This window comes from Heteronotia binoei, chromosome 5, assembly GCF_032191835.1.
Source record: "Heteronotia binoei isolate CCM8104 ecotype False Entrance Well chromosome 5, APGP_CSIRO_Hbin_v1, whole genome shotgun sequence".
NCBI classification, from domain to species: Eukaryota; Metazoa; Chordata; class Lepidosauria; order Squamata; family Gekkonidae; genus Heteronotia; species Heteronotia binoei.
The window spans coordinates 32375270-32389389 of NC_083227.1; the positions used below are offsets into that span (position 1 = coordinate 32375270).

Sequence of the window (14120 nt, forward strand, 5' to 3'; positions counted from 1 at the left end):
AGTTCAATTCAGGGTGGTCCCCGACCTGAGCCAAAATGCCCCCAACTGAACCAGCTAGTTCTGATCCCTTGGGAAGGGTTAAGCGGCTGGCAACCATTAAACCCTTCTGTTTTGCTGCCCCCTGCTTTGAAAACAGGGGGAAGTGAAATGGACAGGTTTAATGGCTTGCAGCAATTTCAACCTAACAGGCCAGCTGTGGATCTGCAATGCTCAGCTGTTAGGTTTAAATGGCCTGAACAGCCAGACTGCGAACTGGGCAAAAGCCTAGGGAAAGCACCTTCTCCAAACATCAGTTCAGGAGCTCCAAACTGGGCCAAGTTCATGCCAAATTTTTGCTTGAGAACTGGTTCATGTCCGTCCCTACGAAACTGGGTTCCAAAGGAAAAAATGGACAATTCTTTTGTGCAAGGCCCATTTGCTTCTATGGGTGTGAGCACAAAAACTTTCTAGGAGACTAAGCTAAAACCACTTGAAGACAACACCAAGAAAATCTAAAGAACCATTAATGGTCTTCAAAGAAATACAGAACTTATAAAATATATAAAAACAGACATACACACAAAACTTTGGGTCACTGTTACATCTTTATGCAGATCCTCCATGTGTTTGCCTCACAGAATGTGCCTTCAGGTTACCGTTTAAGTATAGTATGCTTTTCCTTCATGCTAGGATTTGGCCCAGCTCACCATAACAAGCTGTCTGAACAATCCAAGGGGAAAATGAAAAGTTGCAACACTCACAGTCCTCTTCCAGATCTTCAGTTACCAAACAACCTGAAATCAGGTTATCAGCATACTGGCATGACAGAATTTTGAGAATGTGAAAAAAGCATAATGTGCAAAAGTATGTAGAAACAAGTTATCCTGCTCAGTCAAGGACCCCCACAATACTGTCTTGCAGGATCACACTATCTAGTTCTGCTTCTATTAGGTGGTCAGCTAGACCTCTTAGGGTGTATGCAAGCGGAGTGTTTGTCTCCAGCATCTGGAATTTGGAAGTTTGCCTATGAACACAAAGGCTCCTTTTAGCTAGCATCACTAACTGCCTACCCTCCATGAATGTGTCTAATCCTTTTTACAGGACTAGACCACAGGGCTTGAGGCAGGGAATTCTACATACTGATTACACATTACACCAAGCACTAAGACAGCACCTGATATTCCTGATATTATCCTCCTAAACTACCAGAGGAAAACCCTTATGCTGGATTTATTTCTAACTTCCATCCTCCAAGAGGCAGACCCCCTTCACATACACACCTTGCAGCACAACCACATTGACCTTTCCCATACAGTAAGGCCCCCTAGGATTCCAGTTCCTTGGGAAATGAAGGTTGCCCCTTCCCCTTTGAATCTGTTTGCAACAATCACACATGCACACCTCTGCTAAAGCAGCTCCCATCATAGGAAAAGGGCCTTCATTCCACCTGTGTGGCGGCATGGGCCCAAGATGTCAAATGCTTGGTCAAACTCCACTTGCCACCATGCTTCTGAGCAAGCATTTCCACCCAGAAACCCATCAACAGGTGAGGACATGGCATGTCATATCAGTACCATCCCTTGAAAGGTGGCCTACAAAAAGCACTGTGAAAGAGTCAAAGTCAGGAATTTGGCTTGCTTTCAGTGCAACTTAACCAAGCATCAAAGATTCAGATCATTTATTTTTAGAGGTGGTAGTATTTAAAATGATGCAGAAAAACTACACACTCTGTGGTCAAACGCCAATTCTTAAAATGAAGTGAAGGATTTGGGGGAAAGGGGGAGAGGAAGAAGAATAGGCAGGGGAGACCTACTGAATCTTTGACACGTTTCCCTAAGAAGAAAGGCTGAAGAGGTAAGGGCTCTTTAGCTTGGAGAAATGATGATTGAGTGGTGACATGATAGAGATTCACAAAACTATGCATGGGATAGAGAAGATAGAGAAAGTAGTACTTTTCTCCCTTTCTCACAACAGATGAACTCATGGGCAGTGGACACTCAATGAAATTAATGAGCGATAGGTTTAGAACAGGTAAAACAAAGTACTTCTTCACCCAAAGAATAATTAACATGTCGAATTCACTGCCACAGGAAGTGGCGGTGGCTACAAGCATAGACAGCTTCAAGAAGGAATAGATAAATATATGGAGCAGAGGTCCATCAGTGGCTAGTAGCCTTAAGGTATAGAGAAATGCTATGTCTGAGCCAGTGATGCTCTGTATTTTTGGTGCTTGTGGGGCAACAGTGGGAGGGCTTCTGGAGTCTGGCCCTCTGGTGGATCTCCTGATTGTATCTGGTTTTTGGCCACTGTGTGACAAAGTGTTGGACTGGAAGGGTCATTAGCCTGATCCAATATGGCTTCTCTTATGTTCACATTTGGTGCCAACTGAGACTGAAAGGAATACATTTAAAATTCCAGCTGCAGTTAATTTTCCATTATCAGCCACATGTCACAGCTGATGCTTCCAACATCTTCTAACTCATAATTATACTTAATTACAAGCTTATCTGTAACATGCCATCTTATTAGAATAAAGGATCTAGAGACTTTTGTGCTATCAGCATACCACCATATACACTCATAATTATTGTTACACTACTAACTATATAAGACTTTGTTCACTCATAAACATTCCTACAAACTGAAGGTGATGCTGAAACCTCTCTTTCCACAAAAAAATCCACTTGATTTAGAAAGAATAAGAAATGCGAGAATGCTTCAGAATATAGAACACTAAAACTGGAGCTGAAAAGAAGTTTGACCAGATCAGTAGCATATAAGTAACTGTTACTCTAGCAGGCATGTCAAACATGCAGTTCAAGGGCCGAATCAGGCTCCCGAGCAACTGGCTGTCATCTGCTTCCTTCTCCCTATATCTTGCTTCCTTCTGCGTAACAGCTTGCTTTGCATGGCTTGCACAGGAACTACAGAGCAAAACTTCTGTTTTCTCCATTGGCTGAGGCTCCTCCCTTGGGGAAGGGGAGAGGAACAGCTTGCTTTGCCAGGCTCTCTCAACCGCTGACTTTCTTCCGCAGGGAAAAAAGAGTCAAAGCTTCCTTTGCCCAATTCCCTGGATCCCAAGGGAGAAATACAAAGAAAGCATCTAGAACCAATGAGTGCTAACGTTTTAAGCATGTTTTAAGTCTCATTTGTGTCAGATTCGGCCCTAACAACAAATGAATTCAACACCCCTGCTCTACAGTATCACTGAGGATGAGAAGCACAATAACACATAAAATAAAATAAACTCAGCACTGGAGGCCTGGTTTAATCTGTGCTTCCACAGCCCAGTCAAACCACCAGCAGTAGCGTTGATCTGCTGTTCAGGAGAAAAGCCAGCCTCTAGCTCCCCCTCACAAGCAGCCAATCATCCATTACCTTAGCTTAGCTAGATCAGGCCTGGGAAATAGATGCACTTGACAGCTCCCTTAGCGAGAGCCAGGCAACTGTATGTATGAATCCATTAAAGCAGAAGACAGAAAGTGGTACGATCATCTTGTCTCAAAAATACAAAAGATCTAGCTCTTTCATTAAGGATAACCCCATTCTTAACACAGACCGATGCAAGCTGCCTCGGGTCCGGCATTGGGAAGAAAGGTGGGGTACAAATGAATTAAATAATAAATCCTGGAAATAGCTGCAGCCACACTTCTACCATGAAATTGGGGGGGGGGGAGCATTTCAACCAAGCATTCCTTGCACGTCTGCTGTGTTTTTCCTTATTAAAAGCTGGCTGGTTATAACAGACTGTGTATGCTACCCAGGGGTCCTTTGGGAAGGCACAGCTAAACTGCACACTAACAGCCGTCCTTGTAATTTTTCTATATAACATGCAGCTAAGATGTCCAATTCCCCCAGCACTGCACAACCAGCTAGAATGGCACCTGAGCAAAACACAAGCCAACCAGTTTTAAAAATAGCACACCCTCCTCCTCCCAGCAGCAGCTAATAATTTTTAATCCATTATTGATGCAGTCTTCTGGAATACAAATTCTTCCGTTCTATCCTGCCTTGACTGCACATCGTTTTCTCAGCACTATTTATTATAAACCCACATGCTTCACACATTTGTAAATTGGTGTGTTTAATAACACAAACGATTAAATCTCCTGACTTCTTTTCCCCTCCCAGGCTGGTGAGAGGAACACTGCAGACCTCCCCCCCCCCCATTTCAACGCCACCCCAATACTGAATCAGCAGCCATTAATTATTAATATCTCCAATTCATCTGCAGAATCCCAGAGCTGCATTAGACAAGCAGGCTTCAAAAGTCATGGAGAAGACACTCCTCTTTAGACAGCCAGCTTCACAAGAGAAACCAGTATTTATATGTGACTACCCCACCCTCACCCCACAAAAATCTGACACTGGCAGGCTTCTAACAACCAAAAAAAAAAGCCCCTGAATTCCATGAGTCTGAAAAAAAGGCAGTCTTCTTCCAACAAGGGGTGCTGGTGGTTGAGAGAAGCAGTGAAACAACTACCATCTTATCTGTTACAAGCCCACAAAATGGGCATGTAAAAAACGGAAATCCAGGGCAATGGAAGAATGAGGAGAGTGAATGGATGGCACCCCTCAGTTATCCTTGCAACTAAAGCAGCACTGGTTTGAACTGGCATTTGGAAGTGCTTGATGCTCAGGGCAGAGGCGAGTGAAGACAGAAATCCATTTCTTTCCTGAAACGCAAGAGGTGGATTTGGCGATTTCATCTCTAGCCGAGGACCAAAATCATTCTGCCTAGGACCAAAATCATTCTGCCTTCATATGCTCAGTAAACCTGACAAGGCTCCAGTTATGAGCCTCATCAAAGCTGACTTGGCTTTCACAGTTACCCAGTATTTTATGGAGTGCCTTCAGGTGACTGGGGGGGGGGGGGGGAGACGAGTACAAACCTACCCCCTTATCTGCTATTGCACATGCAACCTTACAATTCAGACACCACCCCAATCGGAGAGACCCTGGGTTCTGAAATAAAAGGGAGCCATATTAGCTCCTGATTCTGTCAGCATACTCCCTCACCCCACTCCACTATGCTGGGAAATTTGAACTCCTGCTTTTATGCTAAATTAATTCAGGTTGTGCCATTTGAAAAAGAAAAGAAAAACCCAGCACGTATGGCCTGAGCACCTTAGATTTCAGGAGCCCATTAATATTTACCAACCCTAGACATGGGGATTCTCCACACACCCCCAACGATTGATTTTTTGTTTAAAGTGCTGTAAAGAGACGCCAGGCTTCACATTAGCCAACTCCTCTCCCCCTTCCCAAAGACACACCCTTTATTTCAATATGACCCTCAAAGAGAAGTATTTCTCTCCCCTACCGCAGGCACTTTCCTAAGGACTAAGATTTGACCAAAAAACCCACCTCAATGTGGCTAATTATAAGCCCAACATGTCCAGATTTCACAGCTGCCCCTCATGTACCATAAAAATTCCTGCTTAAAAAAAAAAAACAACAGAAGGTGGTTTTGATTTTTTAACTTGAGACACAGTCAAAAGGAGCATTTTTAAATGTTGATTTAGGGCATCTTCTCCCCAAAAACAGATAATCAGTATCTCCTGGGCATTACAGGTTTCCTGAGCATTCCTCTCCAAATTGCCTTACATCACTATATAACACCTGCCACACCTCCTCCCCCCCCTCTTCTAGGTTTGGATATTTCCTGGCATATTTTGTTTGTTTGCTTCTTTTAAACACCAAGAACCGGGGGAGGGGGGGCTACAAAAATACTGAATTTTCCAGCAACAAACTGCTGCAACCTTGGAAGCACTACAATATCATTAAGCGCGCACACACACAAACGTTTCCATCAAACCCTCCCTTTCTTTAATGGGCATTGAGTACCTTGTGGCAGTCTCCAATTTTTTTAAAAAGGCCTCTGCAATTTTTCAGAAAAAAGGGGCTTAAATTAGCTTCATAGTATCCATTCCTGCAACATCACATATCCCAAATGTGGATTCTATACCAAAGGTATGCTGAGGAAAGGTAGTCCCCCCCACCCCACTTCCACAGTAGCATTCTGATTTTGGGAAGGATCAAGTCCCCCCCCCCCCCCAAACAAAAATGAAATAGCAAAGGAGAAAAGAATACTAAGATGAAACCCCAGATTCCTAACTCCAAGCCTCTCCCTTTTTTTTTCTTAAAAACAAAAAAAACCCTTAGGTCTTAATTAAAACACCGTATTTGACCGGAATCTTTTCAAAGGTATGAAATAAAAATAGGGGGGGGGGGCTCTTATTGGACTCCTCCTCGATTTCATTTAACACCCCCACAAGGCAGAGACTCACCCAGGGTAGCTCAATATTTACGAACGGTGATAAAGATGGATGCAGGGAGATTAAAGGGCTTAGGCTTCAACCCCACCGACCTACCCCCCCCCTCGACTATTTACATTTCAGAGATTTCTCCCCCCTAAATCTCAGCGGTTTCTTTAGCCTCGGGGTGGGAAAGAAAGTCCGCCCAATGGGGGGCCGTAAGTGGAATCCAATTTATGTCTCCAGTTCCTAGAAGGCCTGTTACAGCCCCCCCCCCCCATAACGACTCCCCCAACCGTTTTTTCCTTTTCTACCTGCGGGGCGAGGGCAGGGCGCGTCTTTCTATGGAGCTCCCCCTTTCTCGTCTTTTTTTTTTTTTTTAACCAGAGGCTCCCCTTGGGTTAACAATTAGCCCCCCAGTTCCCCTCCAATGGGGTAAATACCCACCCGAAGCAACGAGGGCAGCGCCCCGGGGAAGGGCAGGGGTGATTCGAGGGGGTCGAGAGCGCAGCCTGAGGGACGGATGGCCACGGATTCGGTTGGGCAACAGACACAGCCAAGGATGAAGGCTGGGACAAGATGGCGGAGGCCTGAACGTTCTACCGGCTCACCTCGACCCATTCCCTTTCCTTGCACCAGCGCCGCTTTCTGGCCGCCCCAGCACAGGCTTGCTGGGGACCAACCAAGCCGATACCCACCTCGTCGGATCGGGCTCGGTCCGCTCTCTCCGGATACGAGTTTCCCGGGGGCGGAAGGGAGTCCCAGGCAGAGGATGGAGGCGGATTACACTTATCCCCCCCTCCCCCTGCTTTGTAATTTGTCCAAGGCCCGATGTGGCAGCCTCGGCGTCTAAGCACCGACTAAACGGCCATCCGGGTCCCAGGCCCCGGCGGCGGCGGCGAAGCCACGCCTCTGCACGTAGCGTGAGGGGCGGGCCAAAGGGACAAAACCCAGAGGGGGCGTTACAAACTGTTAAAGGGGCGGTGTTCGGGGAGGTCAAGAGGTGGAACGAAGGCGGGGCGGCTCGGTATAATTTATGCAACGGTGGAAGAGATTCCGACGCTCGGAGAAGGGTTTTATTGCACAGTTTACTGCAAAAGAGGCGTGGGGAATCACATATTTACAAATCAGGCAAACGGAAATATCCCCTCCCGCCTTTTTTTATCAAGAGCAAGCAGTTAAGCCCCGATTTTGTGTTTGGAGAGATTTATTATTTTTTCCTTGGCTATGCATCTCCAAAAGAGACTTTTATAGCTGTATTAAAATCAGGGACACGATGGGAGTTTATGACATTGCTTAGGGTTGCCAGCCTCCAGTTGGGGCTTGGAGATCTCCCGCTTTTGCAACTGATCTCCAGCTGGCAGAGCTCAGGTCCCTTGGAGAAAATGGCTGCTTTGAAGGTCTACTCTGAATTCTACTAAGGTCTAGTCAATGGGGCTTACTCCCAGGAAAGTGCTCTTAGGATTGCAGTGTTAGGGTACCATGCTGAGGCCCCGCCCCTCCTCAAACCCTGCCCTCTCTTGGATCCACCCTTAAAGTTTCCAGGTAATTTCCAATACTGACCTGGCAATCCTAATCATGGTAGAGAGGAGGACCGTTTTCTCCCATAATGCTACAACTAGGATTGCCAGCTAAGAGTTGAGAAATATGTGGAGATTTTGGGAGTGGAGCCTGAGAATGGCAGGGTTTGGAGAGAAGAGGCACTCCAGTGGGATATAATGCCAACCTTCCAAAGCAGCCATTTTCTTAGGCAAACTGATTTCTGGCTCCTGGAGAACAGTTGTAATGTTCTTCACCCACCACCAGGAGGTTGGTAACCTTCAGTGTAGTTGCACTTGATGAATAGTATTTTTATTCATTTATGTATGCAGGGCTTTTTTTGTAGCAGGAACTCCTTTGCATATTAGGCCACACCCCTGTGATGTAACCAATCCTCCAAGAGCTTACAGTAGGCTCTGTACTAAGAGCCTTATAAGCTCTTGGAGGATTGGCTACACCACAGGGGTATGGCCAAATATGCAAATGAGTTCCTACTACAACAAAAGCCCTGTATGTAGGTGGTTATAGTCCGTCTTTCTCATGGAGGTTTAAAGTGGGTTACACAGTGTGCTAACTTGATCTCGTCAGATCTCAGAGGCTAAACAGGGTCAACCCTTATTAGTATTTGTATGGGAGACTTCCCAGAGAATACCACAGTTGCTACACAGAGGTAGGCAATGGCAAACCATCTTGGAATATCTCTTGCCTTGAAAACCTTATGGGGTTGCCATAAGTCAGCGGCAACCTGACAGCACTTTACACACTCACACACAGCGTGAATCAATGCAGTCAACAAGTTGGGACATCCAGAACAGGAGAAAGAATGTGGGACTTCACAGAATTCATCCTTAACTTTGGGGATCTTTAAGCTTGGAAAAACGTCGACTGAGGGGTGATATGATAGAGGTTTACAAGGTTATGCATGGGATAGAGAGGGTAGAGAAAGAAGTACTTCTCTCCTTTTCTCAAAATACAAGAACTCGTGGACACTCAATGAAATTGCTGAGCAGTCGGGTTAGAACGGATAAAAGGAAGTACTTCACCCAAAGGGTGATTAACCCACGGAATTCACTGCCACATGAGGTGGTGGTGGCTACAAGCACAGATGACTTCAAGAGGGGATTGGATAAACATATGGAGCAGAGGCCCATCAGTGGCTATTAGCCATAGGGTATAGATGGAACTCTTTGGCTGGGCAGTGATAATCTATTCTTTGTGCTGGGTGGGGCAACAGTGGGACAGCTTCTAGTGTCCTGATGGCACCTGGTAGGGTTTTTTTGGCCACTATGTGACAGAGTGTTGGACTGGATGGGCCATTGGCCTGATCCAACATGGCTTCTCTCTTGTTCTTTGGAACTGAGATGGCTGCTAGGCTTCAACAGCTTTAAAAGGGGATTAGTCGATTTCATGGAGGATTTCATTAGGGGACTTTAGCTGGGAAGACCAAATAGAACCTCTGTATTCAGAGCCAGTGTAATCCTCTTTCCAGCATGCTAGTCCAAGTGGCGTTGTAGCTGAAACTGGACCCGCATACTATGCCATTATTAGCCATGACAATGGGGGGGGGGGAGACTAGCTCCCTCTTGCTGTGTTGGCTCTAACTCATTTTTTTGTCTAGTGCAGGGTTTCCCAAACTTTTCTTTCCTGTGTACCGGTTATTTTTACACTTCTCCTTTGTGGCCCATTAAAATTTCGGGGTTGGGTGGAGCCAGGAGATAGGAATTATGTAATTTCCTATGGCATCACTTCCAGCTCAAGGTTCAAGTGATGTCACTTCCAGGGCACACTGAACCAAAACTCCACCTTTTCTTGTGATGTTACTTCCAGGGCACTCCCCCAAACCTGCCTCTTCTTCTGAAGTAACTTCGTTTTCAGAAAAATCTCTCTAAAACTCATGCTGAGCCAAAACGGGAGTGGAAAGTGGAGGGTCTGCAACTTTTTCATACATTCCCAGGGTCCTCTCTTTCCACCCTCACACCTGCATGCACCTATCTGTGTGTTCTTCTCCAGCTTGCAAGCACTCCTAATGCCCATGTTCAATTGCCTACACCACCTACACACCCCTTCCTCAACAGCACTGGCCAGTGTATGCAGTTGGAAATGCCGTTGCCATTGCCATCAGGAACGCCAGTGCTGTGTACCACCCACACTGGGCCTTGGCAGCTGTTGTACCTCAAAATATGCTGACACATTTAGTAGGTCCTTCCTTCAGCTGATACTACTGGAACCCTGCCTCAAGCTACAACCAAGCTTGCTTGGTTTCAAGAAAATCTTTTGACAGCTATTTTTCATACTTTTGCTTTGCTGAAACACTGGGAAATTGCTGTGAAAGATAGCAGAGAATTGTACAGCAATTAATGAATTAATTTCAAGTTATATAAAGTTCATACAAGCTTTTCTGCAGTTATCCCCAAAAGAATACTTATGAGGGGCTTGCAGCTTTTTACTGGCTGTGTTTCCCATGCCTTTAAAAGCAACCTGTTGTGCAGATATTTAGCCAGTGAACTTCTTCATCCTTTTTAATATCTACAGGAGGAGTTTAATTTTGGTGTCAGACAGCTGTTAAAAGCAGGACCAGTAAAATGGTGCCAAGTTCATAGTACCATCACTTCCGGTGTTGAGATATACAGTAGTAATCTCCAAAAATCTCTTTCTGCCCCACACCTCTAACTATCTCACTCACACAGAAATCTCATAGAAAGGCCAGCTGGCTACAACTGGGGGTGCCAATTTTTCATTACAGAGCTCCTATGTCTGCAACAACAGTATGATGAACAAAAAAGTTTCATCCAGTAAAAATGGAAGGAAAGAAAGGGAAAGAATGAAAGGAAAGGGAAAAAAAGACATGGAAAGAAAGAACGTAAGAGAAGCCATGTTGGATCACACCAGTGGATCATCCAGTCCAAAATTCTCTCATACAATGCCCAAAAAGCACCAGAATGTCCACCAGTGGGGTCAGGGCACTAGAAGCCCTCCCAATGTTGCTTCCCTCCACCCCCAGCACCAAGAATACAGACAGAGCATCCATTACAGAGGGAAAAAGAAAGAAGGGGGGACAAAGGGGAAAAAAGCCTTACTCACCATCAGATTACCCCAGCCAGTAACAATTCTGTCCAGGGGTTGTTTGGTAAAAAAAAATTGCTACTGGAATGCCCACTCCCCGCCCCTCCTGGCTGAAAAAAACACACACTCCTTCTTTGCCGCCCAGGCCTCCCGGGGAAATCTCCCCAAAAGAACATACTGCAAGGCACATGAAAGCTCATACCTTGAAGAACACTTAATGGATCTAAAGTGCCAGTGGATGCCAGCTTTTCTCTCAAACACTGGGAGAGGGGGAGAAGGAAGAAGAGGCAGCTCAGCTCCTCTCTGTACAACACAGAGACGGGGGAAGGAAGGAAGGAAGCCAAACACAGCTCAGGCTTTGCAGCCTGTGTCAGTCTTCAAGGCTAGCTTTTCTCTGCACAACACAGAGACAGGGAAAGGAAAGAAGCCAAACAGAGCTCAGGCTTTGCAGCCTGTGTCAGTCTTCAAGGCTAGCTTTTTTCTGCACAACACAGAGATGGGGGAAGGAAGAAAGCCAAATGGAGCTCAGCCTTTGCAGCCTGTGTCAGTCTTCAAGGCTTGCTTTTCTCTGCACAACAGAGAGATGGTGGAAGGAAGGAAGCAGAGCAGAGGTCATGCTTTGCTGGGGGCGGGGCTAGCTTTGGCTTTTCTTGTGACCCATGGCCCGGTACGGGGTCCTGACCCAGCAAATGGGAAACAGTGGTCTAGTGCAAGAAGCAGGAAAGGATCTCTTGACCATTGAAAAGGTGACACTGGGGATCACACAACATTCATGGACAAAAGACATATTGGGGGTGTGGAATTAGAAGAGACTGAGAAAAAAGGTTGGCTGGATCCAGTCTTGTTTCTGTCTCCCCCCACCCTGCCTGAGCCAATAAAGGCCTGGGCAGGATAGGATCAGGGGTAGGTTTTGTTCAGTGCTCTTTAGTAATGTGGTATAGTGGTTAGGAAGTCAGAGTAGGACTTGGCAGACCTTGACTTGGTGATGGTTCTAGGTTTGGGGCGCCCTTCAGTCCATCATTAGCCTCCTTCAGGCAGGGTCATAGCCAGGATTTTTTTTGATGAGGGGGGCACCAGGGAGAACATTCATTAATTAAGCCTCAAGAGCAGGCAGATTGCTGCTGGGGTGGGGCCAGAGGCATCACTAGGGTGGGTTGCACCCTGGGGTGTAACTGATTCAAGTCACCCCCCCCCCATTGGGCATCACCCCTTTTGGAGGGCTGCGTCACCCCCTCCGCACACAACCCCGCCCACTTCACATGGCCCCTCCCTCATCCGTAATCCAAGATACCAGTTTTGCAGCATTTAAGTTTCCCCCACTCACCCACATGCTTTTAGCTGAGCCGGCGGCAGCGCGGCCCCGGTTTCAGAATCCCGGCCAGCCCACACACAGCAGCAGCGTTCTAGTCCCAGGGCCAGCCCCTTCCTGTTTGGGGGGACCATGGGTCAGTGCCTGGGGCCAATGAGAATGCTCTGGGGGAGGGCCGATGGCCCCCTTGGCCCCGCCCTAGTGACGCCGCTGGGTGGGGCACTGCAAACCCAAAAGGGGGGCAGAGCCCCAGTGGCCCTGTCTACGGGCTTGCCGTCAGGCCCCCCTTTGAACTCGCCCACTTGTGTGTCCTCCTATGGTTCTACCTATGCATCCCTCCCCTGGTTGCAAGCCCTCCCACCGCCTGTGCTCATAGCCACCTACATCACATTCATGCCCTTTCCCCAAAGGACTGACTAGCACATTCAGCTGGCAGTGCTGCAGCTGTGGTTGCCAGGAATGCCACCATTCTGCATCACCTGCTTGTTTCCCCATCAGTGCTGGGAAGTAGGAAGCATGGGTAGTGGTGCACTGGCAGGAAAAGGTGGAGGGAAAGGCACATGTACAGGTAGCAGGGTGGTGCATAGTGGGGTCACCGACAGTCCCGCCAGAAGTCCTGTGCCCAGGTAGTTGCCCACTTCAGTAGACCTGCCCAGATTCAGGTCCCCTGAGATTCAGCTATGTATCTTGGGCCAACATGCTCTGTCAGACTAACCTACCTCACAGGGTTGTTGTTACCTTAACATTGGAGGAGGAAAGAACTGTCAGCTGAGCTCCTTGGAGGAAAGGCAAAGTAACAGTGTGACTCCAGCTTGCCCTAAAAACAGACAAACAAAAACTGGTAAGGTCCATTCATGGATCTTCCAGCATCTTGTCTAGTTTTACCTTAAGATAATTCACAAAGTAATAAGCAAAAGTTATTGCTTCTTTTTAGAAGGAAGGCCCTTTTAAACCTTTTTTGTTTTCTCTTGTTCAGTAACACACCAGAAACAAAGTAGTTTAACAAGGTGTGCTCTTCACCTATTAATGTTTGCTTTCTGTGACTGATTAACATTGGGGTTGATTCTTCTATGGATTAAACCAGTCAAAGGTGGCAATGTTTCTTCCCTACCATGAGCACACACATGGGTATCGGTTTGTGGAGATACTTCCCATAGGAGCTAGGCAATTTCCCACCCCCTCCCCATAGGCCTGCCTGTTTGCTCCATTGCCTCCAGGCACATTACTTTTGCAATAACCCACTAGGGTTACTTCGGGGAGCATTTGGGGATGGAATTCAGAGAGGGGAGCATAGCGCAATGGGTCAAAGTCACTGCTGGGTGAAAAACCCAGCAGCAATGTTGTCACATCAAGGAATCTTGTAGGAAGGTTTTCCCCCAGATGTGATGTCAGTGCACCATGTGATGCTGAGTCTCCCCCCAACTTCTCCCCTGCCACTCCACTGAGCAGGTGCAGGAGATGAGGAGCATTGGCAGGAGATTGCCCATCCATATCAGGCAGGGCTTTTTTTTGTAACTGGAACTCCTTTGCATATTAGGCCACACCCCCTGATGTAGCCAATCCTTTTAGAGCTTACAGTAGGCCCTGTACTAAGAGTCCTGTAAGCTCTTGAAGGATTGGCTACATCAGGAGGGCATGCCCTAATATGCAAAGGAGTTCCTGCTACAAAAAAAAGCCCTGATACCAGGTAAGTGGCAACCCTGTCTCCTGTCCTTTTTTTAACAGAAGCCCATTCCTCGTTGCGTTATGTTGTGTGGGCTATTCTCAGCAGAAGCAGGATTTGAGCCATGTGGGGGTTGAGGTCGGAGAAGAAATCTGCTTGCCTCTTTGGGGAACTGTTTCACAAACTGGAACAAACTGGATTGTAGGGATACAATCACATATGCTAAGGAACAGGATTGCACCCCTAATGGTTAACATGAGCAGCGTTTTTTTTTTAACAGGAACACACAGGAATGCAGTTTCAGCTGGCT

At 46.8% G+C, this 14120-nt stretch overlaps 1 protein-coding gene across 1 annotated transcript in view; it reads right to left on the minus strand.

Moving 5' to 3' along the window:
• PRRC2A (proline rich coiled-coil 2A) overlaps nucleotides 1-7174 on the minus strand; it is a 41867-nt gene extending 34693 nt beyond the window's left edge. The window contains exon 1 of the mRNA XM_060239094.1: nucleotides 6935-7174. The gene's annotated coding sequence lies outside the window, so the exon portion shown is untranslated. The remainder of the gene's footprint in view (nucleotides 1-6934) is intronic.
• Nucleotides 7175-14120: the final 6946 nt, after the last annotated feature.